Source organism: Monodelphis domestica, chromosome 4 (assembly GCF_027887165.1).
Source record: "Monodelphis domestica isolate mMonDom1 chromosome 4, mMonDom1.pri, whole genome shotgun sequence".
Classification (NCBI taxonomy): Eukaryota; Metazoa; Chordata; class Mammalia; order Didelphimorphia; family Didelphidae; genus Monodelphis; species Monodelphis domestica.
The window spans coordinates 152,581,284-152,594,180 of record NC_077230.1 but is presented as its reverse complement, the minus strand read 5'-3'; positions in this window follow the sequence as shown (position 1 = coordinate 152,594,180).

The following is a 12,897-nucleotide window of genomic DNA, read 5'->3' as shown; positions in this document are numbered from 1 at the left end:
TTAAGTGGTATGTTTACAATTTTGGTTATTAAATCTAAAAATGGGCAGGGGGGTAATTTAATTTCACAATCAAGGGAGAGGTAATTAATTTAATTTTCACAATCAGGGGAGAGTTAAATTTAATCTTTACAATATACATACATATATGTGTGCATATAGACAAATAGACAATGCTGGTATATATACTGATCAACTTCAAATATAAATGAAACACTAAACCAAACATAATGATCCTCATAGGCTGTATATTGATCTAGAGAACCCCATATTAATATTATCTACATTCTATTGCATTTTTACTAATTTTGTTAAGAATTTCTTAATTACATTTTCATCTCATTCAAGCTGAGCTAGGGAGTGTTGCAGGCTGCAATGTGGGAAAGCTTTGTGTTTATGTGCTTAGCACTTCTTCAGTACTGGATGGAGTTAGGAAGCTCTATAACTGATATATCTATCTATCTATCTATCTATCTATCTATCTATCTATCTATCTATCTATAGATAGATATAGACACTGCTACCCTAGATCAGTCACTTAACCTCTTAATGCCCCCAGAAAAATCTAAATCTATGAGACTTTCTTTCCTAAAGAGAAAATGTTGGTCTGTGTTGATAGAAGGAATTTCCTTAATGGAATTTCTCTATGTAAATTTCTCTCAATAGATTAGATAAATAGATAGATAGAAAGATAGATAGTAAAGATATTAACATATAATAGTATATACATTTCTCCATACAAATTCTATATAGATTTTTTGGTGCATGAATGTATATGTAGACTTATTTTATTGTCATTAAAGTCTTATCATATTAATGAGGAAACTAGGAACAACAAAGTATTCAGGTAGTTCAGTAGACCCTGTGCAAAAACCAGTAGATGAGCATAACACACACTGACCAGGATTTCTCTATACAAAAGAAATCATAAATCTTGTTTAAAAAAATGTATATTCATGCACAGAGACAGGTATGTCCTTGTGTGCATATTTGAGTGTATAAAATGAAGGAGCAAGGCTTAACAAAAAAGAGGAATAACCTTGGAGTCAGGAAGAACTAAGTTTAAGTGCTATGACTTACAAGACTTGCCCTAGTTTACATACCTAGTTTTTGTGGCTAGAGGGTGGTGGAGTTAACTTAACCATTCAATGCCCCTCAAATCTCTCAGAAACTATAAATTGCATTCAATGACCTGGACAATACTGCGGAATGCTATCTACCTCCAGAGACAGAACTATGGAAATTGTCTTTCATATCATTGTATTTATAGTTTTATTTGGGGGTTTTGGTTAATTATGAGTGTGCTCATATAATAATGACCAATATGGAAGTATTTTTCTTTTGCATGATTGCAAAAATAAAAGTGAAAATTAAAAAAAAACAAACTCTATAACTTGCAGATGAGTTTTCAGTCCTCATGGGCAGAAGTTTTCCTATAAGGAATTCTATATACTTATAAAATTATATTTGAACCCCTTCTGTGACTAATGAATTAACAAATAAACACAAAATACGCATATAAATATATAAAATGTAACAAGGAGAATAAATTTAAAATAATTTAAAAGTGAATTCCAGTTTTATATAATTATGAGTAATCAGTTTTGAAATTCCTACAGTGAAACAGGGAAGCAATGAGATATAGTGTCAGGAATAGTGGGTCCAAAGTCAAGAAAGTCAAGTTCTCAGACTAGCTTAGCTATAAACCAGCTGTGTGATATTGGGTCTCAGTTTCCTCATCTCTCATATTAGCCTTGCAGAAATCCTTGTAGCTGTACAAATCCATAATTCTAGAAACTGCCTAAAAATGTGGATCTCTTTCTTTATAGACTAGCAAGTGGAATGAATTTGTGCATGTTCTGAAGAAGACAGGGATGGGTGTATTATGTAGGGGTTGACACCGAAGAGTAAATCATAATTTTCTGTTAATCATTTTGTGACCCAGAAAGAAGTGCAGACACAAAATGAAGTAATCAAGAAGCATCCTCAGCTAGATCATTCAAAGAAATTCTTTTGTTTTCCTGTGACAAGGCAATTGGCAGCAGCTTGTTTCTCATCTTTTCGTAAAGGGTAAAAGGTCCTTTTGAGTTCTTTTCTCTATCAGGCTTTGTTTGTTTGTTTTTGAATAAGCCTGTTCAAAGAATACTGTAATTATTTCTAAAAGGAAATACTACTGCAAATTTCTGTAATGAGATGTATCCCTAGAACTGTGTTTTCTTTGCTAGCCTATTCCAGGATTTAGGAATCTTCATTGAAAGTAAATTCTTCCTCAAGGAATATTCATTAGAAATATAAAATTATATTTGTTTGTTTGTTTTAGTTGGTGGTGTTGGTGGGGGTGAGTGTATGTGCATGTGTTCATGTTTTTATTCTGGAATATATAATTTCATTCTTCTGCAAACAGAAAGCTATAAAAGTCAGTCAGGTGTGGTGTAACAGGTGCAAATACCTTTGTCTAATTCACTTCTTCCCTATGGAACTTTTTAGGTTGTGATATCTGTGTGTTTAGAATTTTTATGTATACATATGTATATGCAAACATATATATAGTTGCTATAGTATATCTCCTTTTTAAATAGAAATCCATTCATAAAATCAAAGACATCTTTATCATTGATAAGTGGGACTTTAAAAATGTGTACTATATTTTGGCCTGTCATCCCTGACAGTGTTCTTTGAACTAGCTGCAAAATACCATATGCTGGGAAAGTTTAATCAAAAAATGTTACTCCTTAAGGGTAAGTTGTCTAATTAGCTTTAAAAATGCTTTATCTCTGCCTCAGAAATCCCTTTCTTATTTGCTAATGGGACAATTCTTTCCCAAGAGGGATGCTACAGAGAGCAAGCAGGAAAGCTAGTGCAGAACATTGTAAATAGTCTAGGTGAATTTCTCCACCTCAACTGAGGGCATGGAAAGAGACACAAATTAAGATTCCTATCTTGTGTTTATTTTGTAAATTTGTTTCCATATTGTTCTATGGGCAAAGAGTAGGAAGATTTATTCATTTCTTAACTCTTTAATCATGAATATAATTTCTGGAGACCAAAGAATCTCTTAAAAATGTTTAAGGCTATACCTTTGTAATGTCAAACTTTCCTTTGAAAAAGAAAAAAATTAGAACAGTATGGATTGTGTGACTCTGTCATAAATATACATGTATGTAGATATTCTAATTATATACATATATAAGAAGCATTTATTTTAGATGTGTAGTATACACACATATATGTATGAATAATAATAATAAGAAACAAGAATGGAGATTATGGAGAGAAAATACATTTTTCTATTGACCTTTGTGAATATACATTTATACACATTAATTGTAATATAAATGTTCAATTGGCTCTTGCTATTTTAAAAATAATATTTAATTTTAAATTAGGAAAGAAATCCATCATTTTTTCATATGGTACATTTACCCATCTTAAGCATCTGAATATTTGAAAACATCTGGATAATCCAGGAAAATTTTCTTATTTAGACCCAGATATCTGATGAAAAAGCAACTTACACATTCGTGTTTGTAAACTCCTATGCATACACACATATAGTCATAGCAAATACTGCAATATATACATTGTGATTTATTCACTACAATGATATTTGTGTGTACATTTGTAGGTGTCTATAAGTATATGTGTATGTAAACATACATATATTTATAAAGTTGCACATACAGAATAGATTTTTTTTTCTGTAATATTAGTTCCAAATAGGAAATCGCATTGAGTCTTGTGGTATGAAGGACTTTAAGTAAAATCTCTACTAAAATATGTCTGACAAATGGTATACCCATTTGTATGGATGTATTATATACATGTGTATATACATATACACGTATATACACAGAGGCACATAGTAGACCTATATAGATGCATGCATATGATTGCAATGTACATATAGCAATATTTACAATGTTTGTGTATCTATTTGCATATCAAAGAATAAATCAGAGAAGCAAAAACATTAACAGGGAATCAGCCAATTTGCTAGATTAGGAAGTCAAATGAATTACACTGAGTTATATTTACACATTACTATAAAGACAATAGATATGCAAAGAATTAGTCTTTTTCTGAGGCTTAGTTCATGTGTAATTCCATTAAAACAAATCCAGTATCTCCCCACCCTACCCCATACCTTTAAATTGATAGTGACATAATTACTCAGAGGGTACATAGCAGGTGGCTATGAGTTATTTCCTTCCTCTATGTAATAGTTTGGCCTTAAAGAAAGACAGGCTTTCATTCTTTATTTCCTCCTAGAGGGTGAAATAAAGGTTATATAGTGATGTCATACATCCATCTATAATTTACACATCTGTAATTTATACCCATAAATTGTACATGCAATTTTGCTTGTTCTAAGCAGCTTTCACTAGAAACCTTGACACTATAGTATAGTTTTTAGGAGTGTGTATAATCATTTAAAAATTAATTAAAATCACATTTCTAAATATAACTGCAAATGAATCATGATTAATATTATGTTTTCTGAAAGATCTTAAATGGCTCTTACAAATAATGAGGTCACTAATAATATTAACATACCGTCAAATAGGCATTCTGAATGGCCATTCATTCATTGCAGGAATTTCTAAGTTTATTGTGGGTGTGAATGTCTATAAGTGTGAAATTAAATCACATAAATCTTCAACCTCGTCATTACACACACACATATATGTATGACATATATATGCATATATATATATATATAGTTATCTCATAACCCTCTGTGACTTAGTAGTTTATTTTCATGAATGGCTCAGTCTAAAAAAACAACCTCCTCATTTGAAGTAGAGTAGCAGCTGTTGAGTAGGGAGCCTATCAGTTTTCAGATTGATCGTCATATGACACGATATGTCAAGGGGTCTATTTTTGAGTTCCTTCTGGCTTGGCAGATTCTGTAAGAATTTACCTACTACCAAGGTTACCTCCACAAACTGATGAGCCATTTGGATAGAACTTGAGTGGAAGTCAGTGTATAGACTATATATAGACCATCAGAGTCATTAGTTTTTGTTTTTTTTAAACCCTTACCTTCCGTCTTGGAGTCAATACTGTGTATTGGCTCCAAGGCAGAAGAGTGGTAAGGGCTAGGCAATGGGGGTCAAGGGACTTGCCCAGGGTCACACAGCTGGGAAGTGGCTGAGGCCAGATTTCAGAGTCATTAGTTTTAATACTACTTTGTATCTAAAGGGAAAAAAAAAAACTCTTATTGCAAGAAGAATTTTCTTCTGATCTTCTCATGTCCTGGACATGATTTTTTTTCCTGTAATATTAATTCCAAATAAGGAATTGTACTGAGTCTTATTTCATGGAGAACATAAGAACATATTCATTCAGAACACTGTCCTAATATTCCTACAGAATTTTAAGACCTATAAGGAGATTTTTACATAATAATTCTGTAATTTAGTACAGACATCATTTGCCCCTTTTACACATGAAGAAACCAAGGATCAGAAAGGTTAAGGAATTTGCCCAGTGTCACAGCTGTAGTACGTATCAACAACAGGAATCCATAGTTTAATGAAAATCTCTTTTACAACATTTCTGACAAGTGGTTATTTAGAATTACCATGAAGACTTCCAGTGATGGGAAAATTCACTAGATCCTGGAACAGGCCATTCTACTTTTGGGCATTTCTAATTGTTAATCATTTTTTTCTTTCTTATAAACAAATGGAAATTTGGCTCTCTTCCTTCCATTCATTTTTCTTGATTCTCCCTTATGGGAAAAAAACAAAACAAAACAGAATAATTCTACATTTTCTACATTACATCCCTGATAACACTTAAAGACAGTTATAATATCCTGCCTGCCACACCTCTCAAGTCTTCTCTAATCCATTCTAAACCTCACCAGTTCTTTTTAGTCTATTCCTAAATAATGCAGTCTTCATCGTTCTGGGCATCCTTCTTTGAATATTGTCATTTGGCAATTTCCTCCCTGAAATTTAGCATCTAATACTTTAAATGTGTGGAGACCCTAGTCTTAGGGCTAGGTCAGACAGTAGAGTGGGATTAGGACCCCTGATCCCAGGTCAAGTGCTCTTCCTAATATATCATTGCCTTTCTATCAGAAGGGATCTCTTGGGCACTGCAGGGAGGAGAAGATGGGGCCAGAGGTCAAAGAGCTACTCAATCTTAACCCTTCTAGCCTTTGTGGCATGTTCCTGGGAATTCTAGAGTTTTTCATTTCCCTTCACTCCTCTTCACCACACTCTCTCATCAAGGAGTTTAAGAACACCAAACTAGAAGGTGCATGGTGAGGTTCTGATTTTAACTTTTGCTATTACTAAATATATATGTTCTTGATTTATCTTGGTGTATTTCCTTTAGGCAGACCAAAAAGGAGATAGTATGATCAATTTTCAAATAAGTATGTTCCTATCAATTTATTATGTTTCATTAAGATATTGAACTTATTTTATGTGGTTCAAAAATAAAACAAAATATTTCAAGGATAAGCCCCCTTTACTCCTGCAAATATTTGATTGTTGGCCCATGATGAATTCGTATCATCCTTTGAAAAATGATACCCACAGTCCTTTTTTGTTCAACCATGCATCTTAAAAAGGAAAGAAGGAGGATGGGGGGGGGCAGCTATTGGCTTTTGGCTTTTTAACCTTTTTGAGAGTAATAGTTGCATGGGTCAGTTATTCCAAGAGAAGTGATGTTTCCTTTTATTTGTCATTAATTAGCTTTGTTTGACTGGTGAAATAAGAAACATTTGATTTGAATGGAGTTTTGCCAAATGTAGGATGGTTTATAAATTATTAAAGAAACAACAGACCTTTCCAAGGCTTTCTACTAGGAGAGTTAAGCTTGGAATGGTATCATGCACATGTTTGGAAAGTTTAAGTAATGAACCTTTGAAATATGATCCCAAATATTATCTGCAGACATAGGAAGCTATATATAAACATGCATAGGGCCTAAAAGCACTCAACATGGACCTAATGGAAGTCAAGCAACAGATTGCACAAAAATCTATTTACTTTATTCTTTCGTGATATTATATTTTTATTAAGTATTCACAGCAGCTAGTACTTTTGGGGAAAATTCTGAGGTTTTTCCTAGAGGTGAATAATGACCTGTCGCTATGTAAAAAATAGACTCGAATACAGGACTACAATCCCCACAAGCCTTTGCTCCACTTCCCCAAAATGCTTTGTAATCTCAAGGGAATTCTGATGGAGGAAGGATTTAAGCTGATGGCAAAGGTTTTTGGCTCTCTTTTGGACTTCTGTTTTGGAGCAGATGCATCTCTTCTGTGATGTGAGGTTATCTGGCCTAGGCCTCTGGCCTAGGCACGTGTTTTTTCTTATTCTATATTTTCTTTAATCTTTAACCTTTAATAAACCTCTCATAAAATATAATACTCCTTGCAGAGAGAAACTAATTTCTACCTGCCTCAGTCTCCCCATATTCCTAAATTTTAATCTTTACAGCTAGAAGGAACTGGTTAATTACATATAATAATTGGAGATGTTTTGAACCTGTTTTAAAGCGTGGGCAGCATAGTAAGGTATAAAGTTGCCTCAAAGTCATGAAGTCTTGAGCTCAAGTCTTACCTCTGACACATGATGACTACAGGGCAAGTCACTGAACTTTGCACTGCTCTAGCTAAGAAGCTCACTAACACTATAAATTGCAGGGAAGACAGTAACAGATTAGAAAGAATTTCTTCATGTGGATGTGTCCTTTGCTAGCAATATAGAACTCAAATAGAAACAGGATCGACTAAACAAATTCCACATCTCTCTGCATCGCATTTTGACTTAGAAATCACATATTATCATTATCTCTTTTCTATTGTATTTTTATGTATCATGTTAAGTATTTTTTAATACTTTTAAATCTAGTTTGGCCAATTATCTGGAATGTCATAGTGACAATATTCCATGAGTTGTGTTTGACAAATTTCCCTGTACCAATGAAATAATAGAGCTCATTTTAATTTTTTTCCTCCTCCTTCTCCTCCCCATCAAGAATTGTCATTTATATTCTCCTTTAAAGTTTATTGAATACCTTATTAACTTTTAACATAGACTCTATAGATAATTAGCTGAATCCATGATTTCATTATACAAGTAAGGAAACTGTTAGAAGGACAGAGCCTAATCTCTAGTCACACAGCTATTGAGTGTTGGGGGGTGAAATTGGGGGAGGATATAAACTCATATCATCTCATTTCCAAGTGTAACTCTCTGTCTACTGTGCTATACTGAAAAGTTGGCACACATACCAATAAAGGAGTTGAGTTAGATGATCTGTAGGTTGCACAATTTATAGAACTCTTGCCTTGGAGTCAGGAAGACCTGGAGAATACAAATACAGACTCAGACACTTCATAGCTACATGATGGGGGCAGATTATTTAACTTCTGTCTGCGTCAGTTTCCACAACAGTAAAATTAAAAAAAAAAACCCAATAGTTCTTGCTTCCTAGGGTTTTTGCAGGGATTAAAGAGATAACATTTGTAAAGCAATTAATGCCTGGCATATAGTAGGTGTTTAATAAATTCATGTTTCCTTCCTTCCTTCCTTCTTATCAGCTCTAAATCTATGATCTTATGGTTGATTCTATAGCAATATATTCAATGCTCAATTTTGTTTCATAAGTTTTTGGCCACTCGTTCATAGGATCATAGCTCTATAGATGGAAGGACCACAAAAGCCATCAAGGCCAATTCTTATATTTTACTGATGAGGAAACTGAGTCCTGGGGAAATTAGACATAAACATTCAGGAGATGAGATAGAAATACAATTGTAGAGTGAATTTTCTGTAGAAAACACTACCTATCCTTTTTTTCGTAGCATCTGGATATTTCCTGCAACATAATTCTTTGTCTCCCCCAAATCCTCCCCTGCTCTGACTAGAGAAGACCAAACTTTTGTGATAGAGAAGTTTTTCCTTTTGCATTAGATGTGGATCAGATCACAGCTGACAGCAAACTTAATCATCAAATGGTAATGATGGAGTCACTAGACCTAATGTAATGATACTTTTCTTTGTCTTCCTGCAAATAAAAGCAGATGGATAAATATGGAACTTGCCTGAAGGCCTGCTGAGAGGCCAAGCTTCCTTTTAAAAATCACATTGCAAATTGTCTTCTTTTGGAATTTTTATTAAAGGCATTCCTGCTCTGCATATTCCTAAACTACCAGATCCATTCACAGCAAATATAATTGGCCAACTTCTTTAAGACACTCTACTTTCTCTTCTAGTTTGGGGGGAAAAGTGTAAATAGGAAAAGCAGCCACTTTTATTCTATCCCTATTTCCGGTCTGAGCTTCCTTCTTTAGCTCATTCTCCCCTCCCTAGATAGGCAATTGACTTAAAGGGAAATTCTCATTCTTTCTCATCACATTTGCCCAAATGAATTATCTGACTAAACTGAGGGGTGGATAAGAGGAGTTGGAGAATTAGAAAGTAAATCTTCATGAAAATGCAGAATGCTATCCTTGAGGAAGTCTTATGAATCCCTGACTGGGTACCTTTGGACCCATAACTGTTCTTGGCTCTTTCTGTTGAGCCATCCAGGGAAATATTACAGGATGAACACAGTCCTCTCTCTTCGCATCTTATTAGTTTTGAGGCCCTGGAATTGTGCCTCGCTATGGAGACAGCGCTGACATTAATAAGCCCTAGCTCCATGTTCTGTTTGATCACATTGCTGTTTCATGCTTTGAGCAGCATGTTAAACACCCTGGAGGTACAGAATGCTGGCCTCCCTAGGAGTTCAGGGGCATGGTCAGAAGTCACACAGCTGCCTTTTGATGTGCCTTTGTTCCCTAGTGCTTTGCCTGAAGCTTGGGCTACTGCAGCCCCTCTCCATTTTTTCCCACTTACTTCAGAAGAAAACCAAGAGTCCTTCCCTCCCCTCTTGTCTTTCAAAGTTGTCTTTTTTCAACAATTTCCCTTTCTTGCCTCTCTCAAGACATAAGCATCTTTTATATTTATTGTGCCCACATACCATAGGCTTCCTATTTAATTATAACTCTTTTAAAAGAAAAATACAGAGGAAAAATGTCATGTAAACATTTGGAGGAATCCTTTTGTCTTCAGCAAATGTTAAATATACATTATGGGAGGGGTGTGTATATGTGTGTGTTTCTATGAGAACTAAGCTCAATTCTTGTCAGATACAACCTCACTGACACTTCTGGTCTGTGGCCAAGCTGAGGAATGAGCTCACACTGTTTTTTTAATAGTATGGCTTTTGGTGCGGGGGAGTGGATATGCTTTGTTGTCCTTTTATCCCTCAAGGAATTATGCCATCTCTCTGTTTGAATCAATTAAGTGCAAAAATTGAAGTCATGAAAATCTGAATTTGCCAGCCTGAAACACTCACTAGCTATGTGACTTTGGGTGAGTCATTTGATTTTTATGATTCTCCATTTCCTCATTTGTAAAAGCATCTATCTCACAGGTATGTTATGAGGATCAGAACTGATAACATTTTGAAGTTCTTTTCAAGCCTTAAGGAACTATATAGATGCTAGTTATTATTACTGTTGTCATAAAATCTTCATAAATCAATGGGAACCCAGGCCACTCAAGTGGCAATCTCAAGGCAGAATTATTACGTAGATTAATTAGGTACTTCCTTTCCTACTTGTGTCCCCTTTCAATTGTTACTCAAGCTCACCCCAGAGATATCTCATGATTTGGGGTCTAAAAGCTTACTTTTACTCCTTACTCTTGTTGGAATTGTCCTCCCATGTGTGGCTTCTCATATCTAATCCAAGACTTGTCACTTGACATACTCCCTCTCCTTCAATGGAACTTACTTACTGTAAAAATAATAGGCAAAACTGTAAAAATAATAGGTAAATGAATGAATTGATTATTGATTATAAAATGATTTGCTGCTCTGCTTGTTGTGGTTACAAAGTATGTTTAGTTTATATCAGTGAAGTGAAGTGAAGTGAAGTGAAGTGAAGTGAAGTAAACTGAAGTGAAGCTCATAAGTTAACTTCTCTACAGGGCCAAGTACAAGGACGCTAAGGAGGCTCTTGTTATATAAAAATCAATTATATATTGAGAATATAAGGATAAAAAAAGATTTCTAACTCTAAGGGATTCTAACTCCACCCAAATAAAACTCCCTGGTTCCACAAGGAACTGCTTTTCCTGTTTCCACAGGCTACACTTATCCTTCCTGATCTGACTAACCCAAATTTTCACTATTCTACAATAAACTAAACACTATTATCCTCATACGAAGTATGTAACTCTTAACTTTGTCTCCAAGTTATAAAAATAACAAAGGCTTGCTGAGCCTCAGCAAGAACCAAGTTAGGACTCTGAGCCTTAACAGACTCAGAGTTCTAAACCAAAGACTAGGTCTTTCTTTGGTCTTCGCAGATATAAAAACAATCTATGTAACAGCAATAGGTAGTCATTAGTGTTTCCCAAGTTGGAAAAGAAAAATCACTTAACTCCTTCAGGTTTTTCCATCCTTTCCTTCTACCTTAGATAGTAATAAGAGAGAGAAAAGATGTCACCTGCTCCCTGCACTCCAAGAGAGTCATTCCCTGAGATGAACTATCACAGAAAAACCGTCATCCCTCCCCACACACACTAACATATGAAACTGACACTGTCTCAAATCTGCCTCAAACCCAAATTCTTTCTCAGTTCAGCTTCTCTACTTCTTATCTTATCTCTAAACTAATATAACAAGACTCAGTCTCTAATATCATCCTTTATTGTCCAACATTTCATTCTCCTAAGACCATGACCTTTATGCTTTTTAAAAAAAATTAAGTTTATTTACTTAATTAATTAATAATATTTTTCCATGGTTGCATGATTTGTATTCTTTCCTTTCCTTCTTCCCTCTCCCCCCCACCCTCTCATAGCCAGCGAATCCAACTAGGTTTTACATCAAGATCTATTTCCATATTATTGATAATTTCACGAGTGATCATTAAGAGTCTATCTTTCCTCAATCATATCCCCATTGAACCATGTGATCAAGCAGTTGTTTTTCTTCTGTGTTTCTAATCCCACAATTCTTTCTCTGGATGCGGGTAGTGTTCTTTCTCATAAGTCCCTCAGAATTGTCCTGGATCATTGCATTGCTGCTAGTAGAGAAGTTCATTATATTTGATTGTACCACAGAGTCTCTGTGTATAATATTCTCCTGGTTCTGTTCTTTTCACTCTGTATTAATTCCTGAGGTCATTCCAGTTCACATGAAATTCATCCAGTTCATTATTCTTTTCAGCACAATAGTATTCCACCACCAACAGATACCACAATTTGTTCAGTCATTCCCCAATCAGTCATCCTCTAATTTTCCATTTTTTTGCCACCACAAAGAGCATGGCTATAAATATTTCTTCATGCTTTCATAGAGAACAACCAACAAATTTAGCAAAGTAACCTAAACTGACTCAGTTAATTCATTAATGTTAAAAGACTAATCATAACAATTTAGAGGAAAAATTCAAGGTCTTTATTCATCTTCCCATCCTTCCAGTTCCAATTTTAATAGTAACTTTCTTTAAAAAAAAACTGTTATCTACTGCCTTCTTTTCCTTTCTAAGGCAGAAGACCAGCAAGGGAATGACACTCAGAGTTAAACGACTTTACCATAGTCGCACAGCTAAGATGAGTCTGAAGTCAGATTTGAAAACACATCCTTCAGATTCTAGGTCTTGTGCTCTATCCACCGTGATACACAGCTACTTTTTAATGGTAATTTTCTGAAGACACTGTTTTAACTTTGAGGACTAATCCTTAGGAGTATTTCCTCAAAGAAATTTCAAACTAAAAATGATGTTATATCATGATCCCTTTAAAGGCAAATGGGAGATACATGTGTGTGTATGCATATCTATCTATATATATATATATAGATATGCATATATTTGTG